Source organism: Cyanistes caeruleus, chromosome 10 (genome assembly GCF_971803275.1).
Source record: "Cyanistes caeruleus chromosome 10, bCyaCae1.hap1.1, whole genome shotgun sequence".
Lineage (NCBI taxonomy): Eukaryota > Metazoa > Chordata > Aves > Passeriformes > Paridae > Cyanistes > Cyanistes caeruleus.
The window spans coordinates 12129208-12139813 of NC_141710.1; the positions used below are offsets into that span (position 1 = coordinate 12129208).

Sequence of the window (10606 nt, forward strand, 5' to 3'; positions counted from 1 at the left end):
CTCCTTATTTTGACTGATGAGGATTTAATATTTATTTATAGCCTTGCCAATGATAACACCCATATATCTGTTCAAGAGAACATATGTTTCTCAAAATTGGGTGTTGGAATTAACGCTGTTGATCCATACCAAGATATATTTGTCTTCTAGGTGTCACCTATGTATTTTCACCAAATTTAATCAGAGATACTAAAAGATAAAAATATGTGAAAAGAAACCCCAAAAGGCATTAGTGCCTTTGGCCGCACTATTGCTTATTTTAATGTTCATTTATATCACTGTAAGCCTCTCTGTAGAACCTAGGTGGTTGCTTTTCATTGCCTGAGTGTTGCAAACTGGCTTTTATAAAAACAAGAATCAGGGCCTTTAATTCATTTTACCCTTCTGTACAGGGCTGCTGTTGGGACATGTCAGATCATCAGCCTGTTGACTAAAGTACAGTATGATTTCACTAATGACTTGGATGCATACTGCAGATTACCACATTTTGCAAATTAGTGAGTAATCAAACACCATAAAAATCAAGGATACTGCATAATGAAATATACTTTATTCATTTATTTTTACAACCATATATTAGTTTTAATTATTTGCGTTAGCAATTCACTGGGTGCTGGAACATGGAGCTATAGAATGTGTTTCTTCTAAAAATTCTATTTGAGTATCCAAAGCCCCTGTTGTAGCACACTGATATACAATCCTTTGTGAGAAGATGGGTGAGCAGCTCTCCCTCGAGTGAGGAGCCTTGTTTCCCTAGGAAGGCCCTGCGTTCTCAGGGCCAGCCTGGTCTATCCTGGTGAAGGTGCTGGGGAGGACTGGCTGTCACCTTGGGAAGGTCATTGCAGCTGGGCTTGTTGCTCTCCTCTTTTGGCTTCCAAAGAGCTGAGGAAGAGAGAGAAACTTATGTTGGGCAGGGTAGAGCAGAAGCCTGACTTGGGTGTCCTTAGCCGCTCACTGGAAGACATCTCTCTTCTGCTCCTTTATTCCACTCCTTCCTTTCCTGCTCCATACATCAAGCCCAGACCATGAAGAACACCAAACTGTATGTTTTACCCCTTGTTTCTGGTGTAATATCAAGTGATGGGTCAGGGAGTGGAAGCTTCTCTATTAGGTACCTGTAGCCTTCAAGGAGGATTTACTCCTGGGCTCCCCCCGAGATGTTCACATCCATGAGATGCCTGCTGCCCACCTGGGCAGAAATCATTCCTTTCACGTCTGCAGGATGAACTTCTGTTTCTCCTGAGCTAGTCTGGGCCCCTGGCACGGAGAAGAAAATCCCCTCAGGGTCTTAATTTCTTGCCATTCCTTTACAAAAACTACTGATTTTTAAAAATATTTTGTGCATGTATAAAACCTCTCTGCAACATGCATGGTCTGTTTGGTTTTTTCCCTCTGTACATTTAATTTTCTCTTCCATATACTAGCTTGTCATCTGGCAGTTCCATAAACTCTCAGTTGTTAAAACAATTTCTCTTTTTCCCTTATATTTTAAGTTTGATCCATGAATGGCCTGTCAAGAGTTTTGTATTATTGTAAGCTGAAGTTTGGATGGTAGCAGCGACAGGCCACTAACCATAATTGTGTTGCTGTTACCACTGTAACAAATTTGTGTCATTTAGCTATTTTGAAGCTTGGGAAGTACATAAAGGCAAATGTAGTACTGATGAATATTTATTATACTGCTGTGGGATCTTAGGTTTAACCATGTTTGCCTCAATTCTTCAAAAATTTAACAGAGTGGATTATATCAGAAAATGGGGGAGAAGTGTGAAAAACCTTACTGCAAAAAATTATTTATGACTGTGGAAAAGACTTAATTATATAATTTTAATAAGAACAGTGTTAGGGATAGTCTTCTTGCAAAGACTGGGTGGGAGACACACACTTGGCCTGACCTGAAGTCAATACACCAGTGTTGCACAAGATGCTGAGCACGGTGTGAGGCACACAGATTTTTGTCATTTGACAGTATTCAACTGAATGCAGGTTTATGCCCCAAATATCTGTGTTTCTTGGTGACCTTATTAGAGAAAGGAAAGTTTCAGCCCCCTCATAGTCTCAGCAGGAGCAAGCCTTTTCCTGCATCACAGTCAGGGCAAAGGAAGGCTGTGTTCTCCACTGCTTCTGAGGCTGGTGGGGTATTATTAACCTACTTGAAACATGATTTTACTGTGTATAAAACATGCTAGCAATTTCAACTTATTGGCAGGACATTGAATTTTTTCTTTTTCTTTTTTTTTTTTTTCAGATAAAAATGAATATAGGCAATAGAAAATTGATAGGCATGAGTCATAATGTTTCCCTTCTTTACTTCAAGGAATAATCTTTTTGAAATAGTCATGATCTAGAAGGAATTTTTTTTAATTCCTGTTGATAATATAGTGTGCATTGGAGACTTGACATAATGAATTATATTTTAGATAATTATAGTCTTCTTAGAAGCATAGCAGCCAGTATTTATCACATATGGAGGACCTCTGTGAGAATGAATCTCGATATTTTTTTTCAGTTTAGCGAGAACTGCAGTTATCTAACAGCCAGTGAGCCACTGTTAATGGCTGAATAAGAACCTTAAAGAAATTGTAAAGCATAGCAACAAAAAGAGCACTCTTTTCATGTGCTGAGTCTGACTGTCCATCAGTGTAGCTGAGACAGACTGGACTGGTCAGCATGACTTAAGTCAAGAATGACTAAAACTGAACAATTTTTGAGGTTTGAGTAGAGGCTAAACAAACCCTAGATGATCTTATGACTTCTGCAAAAAACTCCACCTGAATTTCATCCATTCAAACCTAGCTAATGGTTATGCTCTTTCCCTTGGCCAGGGAGTGTGTGCAAAATGTGACCATCTCTGAATAAGAAAACCTCAGACATTTTCATGAGAACATCTCTCAAGGTCATAAAGTATGTGTGCTAAAGACAAAAGGATATTAATTTGACCATAATTTGTGTGAGGGCTTTCAACAAGGCAGTGGAATGCATATTTTTAAGACTTTTTTTCTCTAGTAATTTAATTTCTCAGGAAATGCTGCCATTAATATTTTATTTTGAGCACTGGGGCGCTAATGGTATTATCCATGTTTCTCTTTACTCCTGACAGTACACTCAACACCAAAAACTTGTTCCAGTAACATATTTATCCCCTGGTACACATAAAGTCTTCTTTTTCTTTCTATCTCTTTTTTTCTCCCCAATGCCCCTCACTTATAAAAAGCACCAATGTTTAGAAAGGCTGAAAAAATAACAAGATGGGGTTCATATGAAAAACAGTGATTTTTCCAAGTGAAATTAGAAACAGGGTCTCTTTAACATGGAAATTTGATTTCTGTACAATTTGAGGACTCATTTCTGCAACTGTCACATATGTAAAATTTCCAGTGAAGTCAAAGAGGCCTTTGAATACAAAGAAACAGCACAATCAAGCTCTGAATATATATATATATATATATTCCATATGCTTTTCTCTCTCTCCCAGTGATGTACATGCTATAATAATTTCATCCAGATAAAACTGTAATAATTTTAATTCTTACAGTCCTTAAGCTGTTTAAAAACTATAATTAATAAAAACAATTTCTGAGGAGAAACACTCTTTGTGAGAGCATTTAATTAACATCTTTATTTTTTATTTTAATCTGAAAGGGGAAATATTGCATTGTCAGGACATCCTTGAATGATATCCTAGATATTTTGTTTGTTTGGAATGGCTTGAAATCACACAACTTTACTGAATTATAACCAGATAAATATATCTAAGCCTGAGGGCAGGAAGTCCTGGCAGTTGAGATGTGGGGAACATGCAGTTTGTCCATACCAGATTCTTCTGTTCCCTTTTACCAATAAATCTAGTAGAAAGCTTTGTTTTCACTCTCTGCATGATAAATAAAGTCCCTGTCTATGGTGCCATATTAGTGTTTGGTGCTTATGCTTGTAATTCCTCCTATTCTCATGGAGAGATGAGACCTCTGTGAACCGAACCTCATCAGGTCAGGTTTTGTTTGGGTTACTGCCTATTCTGAAGCAGGGAAAATATCGCATATTGCAAGTCCTCTGGGACTGATGAATCACACCTTGGCTTCGTAAGGTCATCTGCAACAGTTATTCGAGCTGCCAGACCACCCACCTCAATTTTTGATTTTCCACAGTGTCCAGTTCTATCATCGATTTACCCATTTTAAAATTCTCCTCCCACCTCCCCCAATCTCACTTGTAAAAATCATTTGAGAGGAGACTGTAAAAAGTCCTTTGCATGTTCATACAACTCTGTTTGGCTGAACCCTTTAGTAAACAATTTTTCTTGCATGACAGAGCATGTGCTGTGTGGCAGACATTTTTTTGAGGTAGCCTAGGACAGGGCTAATCACATCACCCTGTCTCAGGTTTTGACCTTATCACTGTTGTGCACTGAGCCTAAAAATTGGACACTGGCAACCGCATTGGGGGAAAATAAATGGGAAATGACATTTTAGTTAAAAAGAATAAGTAGATTTTATTTTATTGAAACAAAAGGTCATAGGACTTTTATTTATTGTTCTTGCATGAGAGTAATTAAATAGCTGCCATGTTGCCACGTCAAATGATTTAAAAAAAAAATAAAAGGGACGATTTCACTTGCCAGGACCCAATTCATGGTTCTGCAGCTGTTTTACATTCAGGCCTTTAATGAAGCCAGTGGAAACTCTACCTGGAAAGCAATAAGAGAATAATATTCTTATGTGAAACATCATTTATAACATCTGTAATAAAGCAGGCTAAATCATACCTCTGCCATTTGAAATCATAAATAGTGTGTTAGCTTTTAAAAGCAGCCTTTGTCCTTTTGAAATCTTTTGATGTCAGGCTGCTTTAGGAAAAGCCTAAGTAGATCTCTTCTGTACAGTGGTTTGATTAAGAAAAAAATCACTACAGAGTCTTCAGTACATCTCTAAAGAAAAATAGTATATAAAAGTGAACCTGGTAATTCATTATCAGAATCAGAAACAGGCAAATTTGTTGATATAACCATTGTTGTTTCCACAAGAAATAATAAAACAAGCTGTTCTAAATTGATTACTGGCATATTTTTTTAAATATATGTATATGTATGTGCCTGCATGCAGATTGGTGACATAATCTTTAATAACCTGTGCTTAATAATGTATTTTTTCACTGATGCACTAAACCTCTTATTCATAGATTTATTGGCACCTTTTACAGTGATAGCCTGACTGTACAAAATCAGAGACAAACTCTGGCAGTACTATTTAGGATCTTTCTTAAAACAAAGTAGAAATAAGTCCTGCAAATTCAGAAAAAACAACATGCATTTCTGCAAATTGGAAAATAACAGTTACTTGCAAAATGCCAGGCTGTAGAGGGGGATGTGGTTTGGAAGGCAAATTTGCTGCAGCTTCCAATATAAAACCATGTAAACCCAACGTAAATTCATTGAAAGCCAGATCTGAGCCACATGTGTGTGCCCTGCTCTGCCCTGGGGAACCTGCACACCGCGGCCAGAGCTCAGGCAGCTCTTCTGGGGAGCTTGTGCTGAGGTGCTGAGGCAGGACCTGGGAAAGAAACTCAAATTCCCAATAAAAGGCTGCTTTAGGGTGTTTCCTGAGTAAACTGACTCCAGTGAAAAATTCTCAGCCTTTCCACTCTTGAGGTTTATTTCATAGCTCTCATCTGTGGCACAGAGCTCCCCACAGGCTCACAGCGCTCCCTTCCCCGTGTCCCTGCCTCAGCCCTGGGACAGGCGGGTCCCCAGGGTCACCCGGGTGTCTCCTGCCCAGCCGGGCCCCAGCAGGAGCCCGGAGACCCCGCTGGGAAGGAGCTGCTGTGGGGAGCTCCGGATAAAGGCAGAGGCGCTCCTGGTTGGGAGAAAGGAGCAGACAAAGCTTGTCCCAGCACCTGCCAATCAATCAAAGTGAGCACAGACCAGTGGCCAGCCCTGGAAACCCTGGACCGTCTCTTACACTAACAGAGTTATCTCTCCCTGATGTTGCCTCAGACAAGCAGGTCCCAGATGTTACCTGCTTAATAATTTTCCCGTTTCCCAAGGACAAAGCTCCCCGCAGCTCCTGCACCGAGGGCCGGGTGGACACCTGTGGTGGGTGCTCGGAGCTCCGCTCTGCCCCGACAGCTGAAATGGCTCCTCCAAGAGGGACAATTGCATTAGGGCTTGATCTTTTTTTTTTCTTTTTTCAATTTTTTATTAGGTGAAATAGAAGCGCAGTGCTCTAAACCAAGTATAAATGTAATTTTACTGCCTTTCTTTTTGTTGTGTGGATGCCACTTGTCAAAAGCAGGGATAAATCATTAGGTGGGAATTTGTATCCCATGAGACAGGAAGGTTTCAGAAGTTTGAGATGGAGCCTGCTCTTGTCTGCTGTGTGCACGGGGCAGGGTGATTACCAGTGATACCAGGATGCACATCCCCCATTACTTTGGGCCAATATTAACATTTCTTCTTTGCTTCCAGTTTTTTGTGACCAAGGGATTGATGACCTTTAGAGCCTAATTTTCATATCACACTTTTGGCATGGGTATTAAATACACTGTAATTGACCTCTTCTGATTTATAACAGAGTAAGGAGACTCAGATTCATTCTGAAGTGGACAAGCTTATCCACAACTTCCAGATGTTGACAATGGAATTAGTCCCTGTGTGGAAAGAAAGAGAGGTGTTTCTTCAAGCCCATACTCAATTTCCATGCTCCAGCCCCTCTTTGTTTTAACTTGGCCCACACGCTGGTATGTAATGGTAATAGTTGGATATTTTGGGTCATATCGAGAATCTGCACCTGACTCACTGATACATAGATGGATTAGGTGCTGGAAAAAGAGGGTAAATACCTCCATTGCAAGAATTGCAAATAATTGATCTTAAACAGGAATATATGGAGAAAACAAAAATACTGCTATTAAATACACCTTTGCTGTCTGCAGTAGAACACAAGACAGATTTGCAACATTAATTATTTCCACCAGCTTTGAGCCTGAAATACAAATATGTCAGGTATTTAAATACTAATTTACTTAAAAGAAATCTCTACTTTATTAAAACATCATTATGCATATTGGAAAGTTAAAAGTCAAAGCTATGTAGCTGCTGAGGTAAAATTCACATTTATTGTCCACTGAATGTGATGGAAATTGAATTTGTCAGGAAGCTGATTGATATCTAGAAGTGTTTTGTTTTCAGTGACTGGCACTGCCGAGTTACAACCATCTATCATCTAACAGGTAATTAGTCAGATTTCTCATCATGAGCCTTCAATCCTGCTGTTTTATTATTGAAATACCACAAACCAGTAGGCATCTGAATGCAGATAAAGTTCTCTGTCATGGTCTTAAGGACAAAGACAACATTTTGCAACTCAGCTGTAGTAAGTTTGAATAAAAGTCACTGAAATGTGAGGCATGATATTAATATATATGGGAAAATGAGATCCTGGAAAACATCATCAGTGATGACTTCTTTTTTTCTGCAAAAGAATATTTATTATTAAAACCTTCAGTGCTGCAATGTAGAAAAATATGTCCCTGTACAGAAGGAGGTTGGCTGAGGCAGGAAACTTTTTGGAGCTTGGGAGGATAAGGTGGAAATTGGGGTCTGTCTTTCTGAAGCACCATGTCCCTGCCCCTGCATCAGCTCCTCCCAGCAGGACCCCCAGGTCCTTCCAGGGGGCTCCCAGAGAAGCCAGCCCTGCTCCTGCACGTGTCTGTGGTAACCCTCATTTGTCTCCAGAGAAAGCAAAGCACAACTCCCTGAGCTTGGCCCCGTCTCAAAGTGGGCAAGAATGGAGTTTGGGACTCAGGTCACAGCTGACCCCAAAAGTTTATGTTCATCCAAATGAGCTTTGTTGGGAGGAGGTTATAAACACTTCATTTATGGTTGAGTGCATGTTTGAAGCATTTGCAAGCTCCAATAAAAAAAGATAAAATAAAGTGTTTGATAACAGTTGTTACCTACATAACTGTGATATGACTACTTTTTTCTAAGCACCCCTTTTCTTGTCCCCTCATCTCTTTGAAGTGTTCACTGTAGATGATATAACAGCAGTTGAACAAACATTATTAGATAAGGAAATAAAAAAGTAAAAATAAACTGTTACTAGAGGTTCAGGAAAATAAGAACAATGAACTGATTACACTACTCAATGCGCTGCACACTGGGTTCTGACTGTATTCAATGTCTACAAGGAAATTGAAAATGTGTTGCTGTTCATCCTTAAAATATTGCTTTTGTAACAGAATGCAATTCAATGAACTAATATTAGTAAAAGCTTAATTAATGTTCAGTTTTGGGACTAATTGATGTAATCCAGCTGCACAATTTACTCATAGTACTGCCTTGCCAGCAACCTTGGTGGCTTCAGTCAAATCAAAACTTTTTAAAGCTTAATTTTAATGTATTTTTTTTTAATATAACTCTGCGTTCATAATATCCCAGCCCTTCAAAATGTCAAGACACAGCACCCTTTAGCTCTTAATGAGCCATAAATGTTATTTCTGAGAATTTCCATTGTTGGATATGCAAATTTTATATACTTCTGTAATTCTGAGTTAGAAAGGATAATTCGCTGTAGCTGATAAAATGCTCTTAGTTTATGCTACACACAAGAAAACAATTGCTAAGGAAGTTAGCTAATCATACTAAAAAATGTTTTGATCCAAAGTGTCAAAACATGTCTAGAATGAATAAAATGTCCAGTGGGTATCACTTGTTTAATGACTCAAAGAATTTGACGGTAGTAGAATTTAAATCACAGTGTATATTATCAGATAACATATATGTGAATATTGTATTACAATACCTATTTGCAGTTTTCTTAAGATTATCTTGTATTGCAGAGCCAAGTAATTCTGAATTATGAGCTCATCGCACATGCTTGAGCTGTCACATGTGAGCAAGAGGCTGAGACACGGTTAACAGTGAAAGAGAAGAGTGTATGTTAAAGAGCCAGCTGAAATGTAAAGGAAGGTAGCTCTTGTTCCACTAAGTTTGGCACAGAGGACCAAAACTTGGATTCTGAATAACACCAGCCTTTTGGGGAGGGTGAAATGGAATTTACACTTTGTGGCTGAGACCCATCTTTCAAGTAAATGCTCCCTGCAGAGGGGATCAAATAACCCCTTGGTGGAGAATGCAAATATAAACCTGACCATGAGCCACAGCTTTTCTTTACTCTCCTTCAGTACAAGAGGTCTTTTTTACGTGAAATTTGGATAGCTTGTGTGTTTGGGTAAACTAACCCCGTCAAGCTGTTTGTAAACAAATCCCTTATTTCTTAGGCAGTTATTCTACAGTCCAGCCCTTACAATTCATCTGGAAAATGAGGACAAGTTCCTGTCTTGAGAGGGTGTAGTGAGAAGAATTTGTAGTTAAACATCAGAGGCATACATGAAATCAGGGTAATTGACAAAAAAACCCCGAACTGAAAGAACATAAGGTGACTGTCAAAGCGTGGTGGAACATATTAGCAGTAATAAATAACCCAGAAATCTCACTTCATGGAAACAAACCAATGCAAACACTGAAGACAGCCAATTCTAAACACTAATTAGATAGAACTGCATTTTCAAAATGATTTAGTGGGTCAGAGAGCCATTCCCTGGCACTGCCCTAGTGGACACCTGGGCAGAGGCAGTCAGCTCCCCCTTCAAGGTCCCCAGGCTTTGCAGAATGCCAGTGGGGAACCAGGGGCCCGATCAGGGGAGCAAGAAGAAACAAAACATCTTATGCATGGTAGACCTTTGAGAATTTGGGCCATGGAGGAATGCAGAAGTCAGGATTTCTCTAGGTTGTTACAGATTAAGAAGGTTTTTGCAGGAACAGTTTAGCAAGGTTTTATGGTAAGCAATGGAGCACAGGCTATGTTAGGTTTGCTGAATATTTGCAAATATGAATTACAGTCCTTGTAAATGCACTGAGCTAGTCATGTGGGATGGAAGTCTTGTGCTTCAAGCAGCTTGTACGAGTGGCTGATGTGATTGCTGACTCTGGCACTGTATGTTATAATTTAAAATAATTGATACTGGTTCTGGCTCTGCCTTTTTCTTTCATGAGCAGTTAGCAGTTTAAATTTTGAGAGCTTCAGTGTACCAGCATTTTGTTTCTTGCTGTACTTTTCTGCCTCCCATCAAGCAAGTACCTAGCTGAGAGCAGGAGGCCAGGGATGGTCTCTAATGAAATGTCAAGATGTCTTATTCTCAGGCAATCACCTTTGGACAGTTGTCACATGAACACATGGTCTCTCCTAAATGGCTTCACCTTCATTTGCACCAATAGAAGCTCCATTGGTCTCTATATGGAGAAGCCTTGGACAGTCCAAATCCTCTGCTCTCTCCTCCCATCTCCTCTGTGCCTGTGGTGAGTCTCCAGGCCCTCGTAGTGTTCATTATTCCACAGGGTCTTCTTCTGCCTGGCACTTGGCCACCAAGAGGTCTGTGAGCTCACAGGACTTTGCCCAGACACTGCCCAGTGTCTTCCACAGGCAGCCTGGTGTCATTGCCCATTGCCCACAGCATGGGCCACAGGGAAATGTGAAAATGTAAAAAGGGGCTACCCTGACTTCCTGCCCTCTCTTCAAAATTTGCTGCCAGGTCCTGCCACCCCAGGGCC

General features: G+C 39.8%; 1 long non-coding RNA gene across 1 annotated transcript; it reads right to left on the minus strand.

Annotated features, from left to right (window-relative positions):
* Positions 1-4510: 4510 nt before the first annotated feature.
* LOC111933218 (uncharacterized) lies at positions 4511-10403 on the minus strand. The gene is made up of 2 exons (XR_002866576.2): positions 10207-10403; positions 4511-4684 (listed from the first exon to the last, which is right to left on the minus strand). It is a non-coding gene; the product is annotated as an uncharacterized LOC111933218 (long non-coding RNA).
* Positions 10404-10606: the final 203 nt, after the last annotated feature.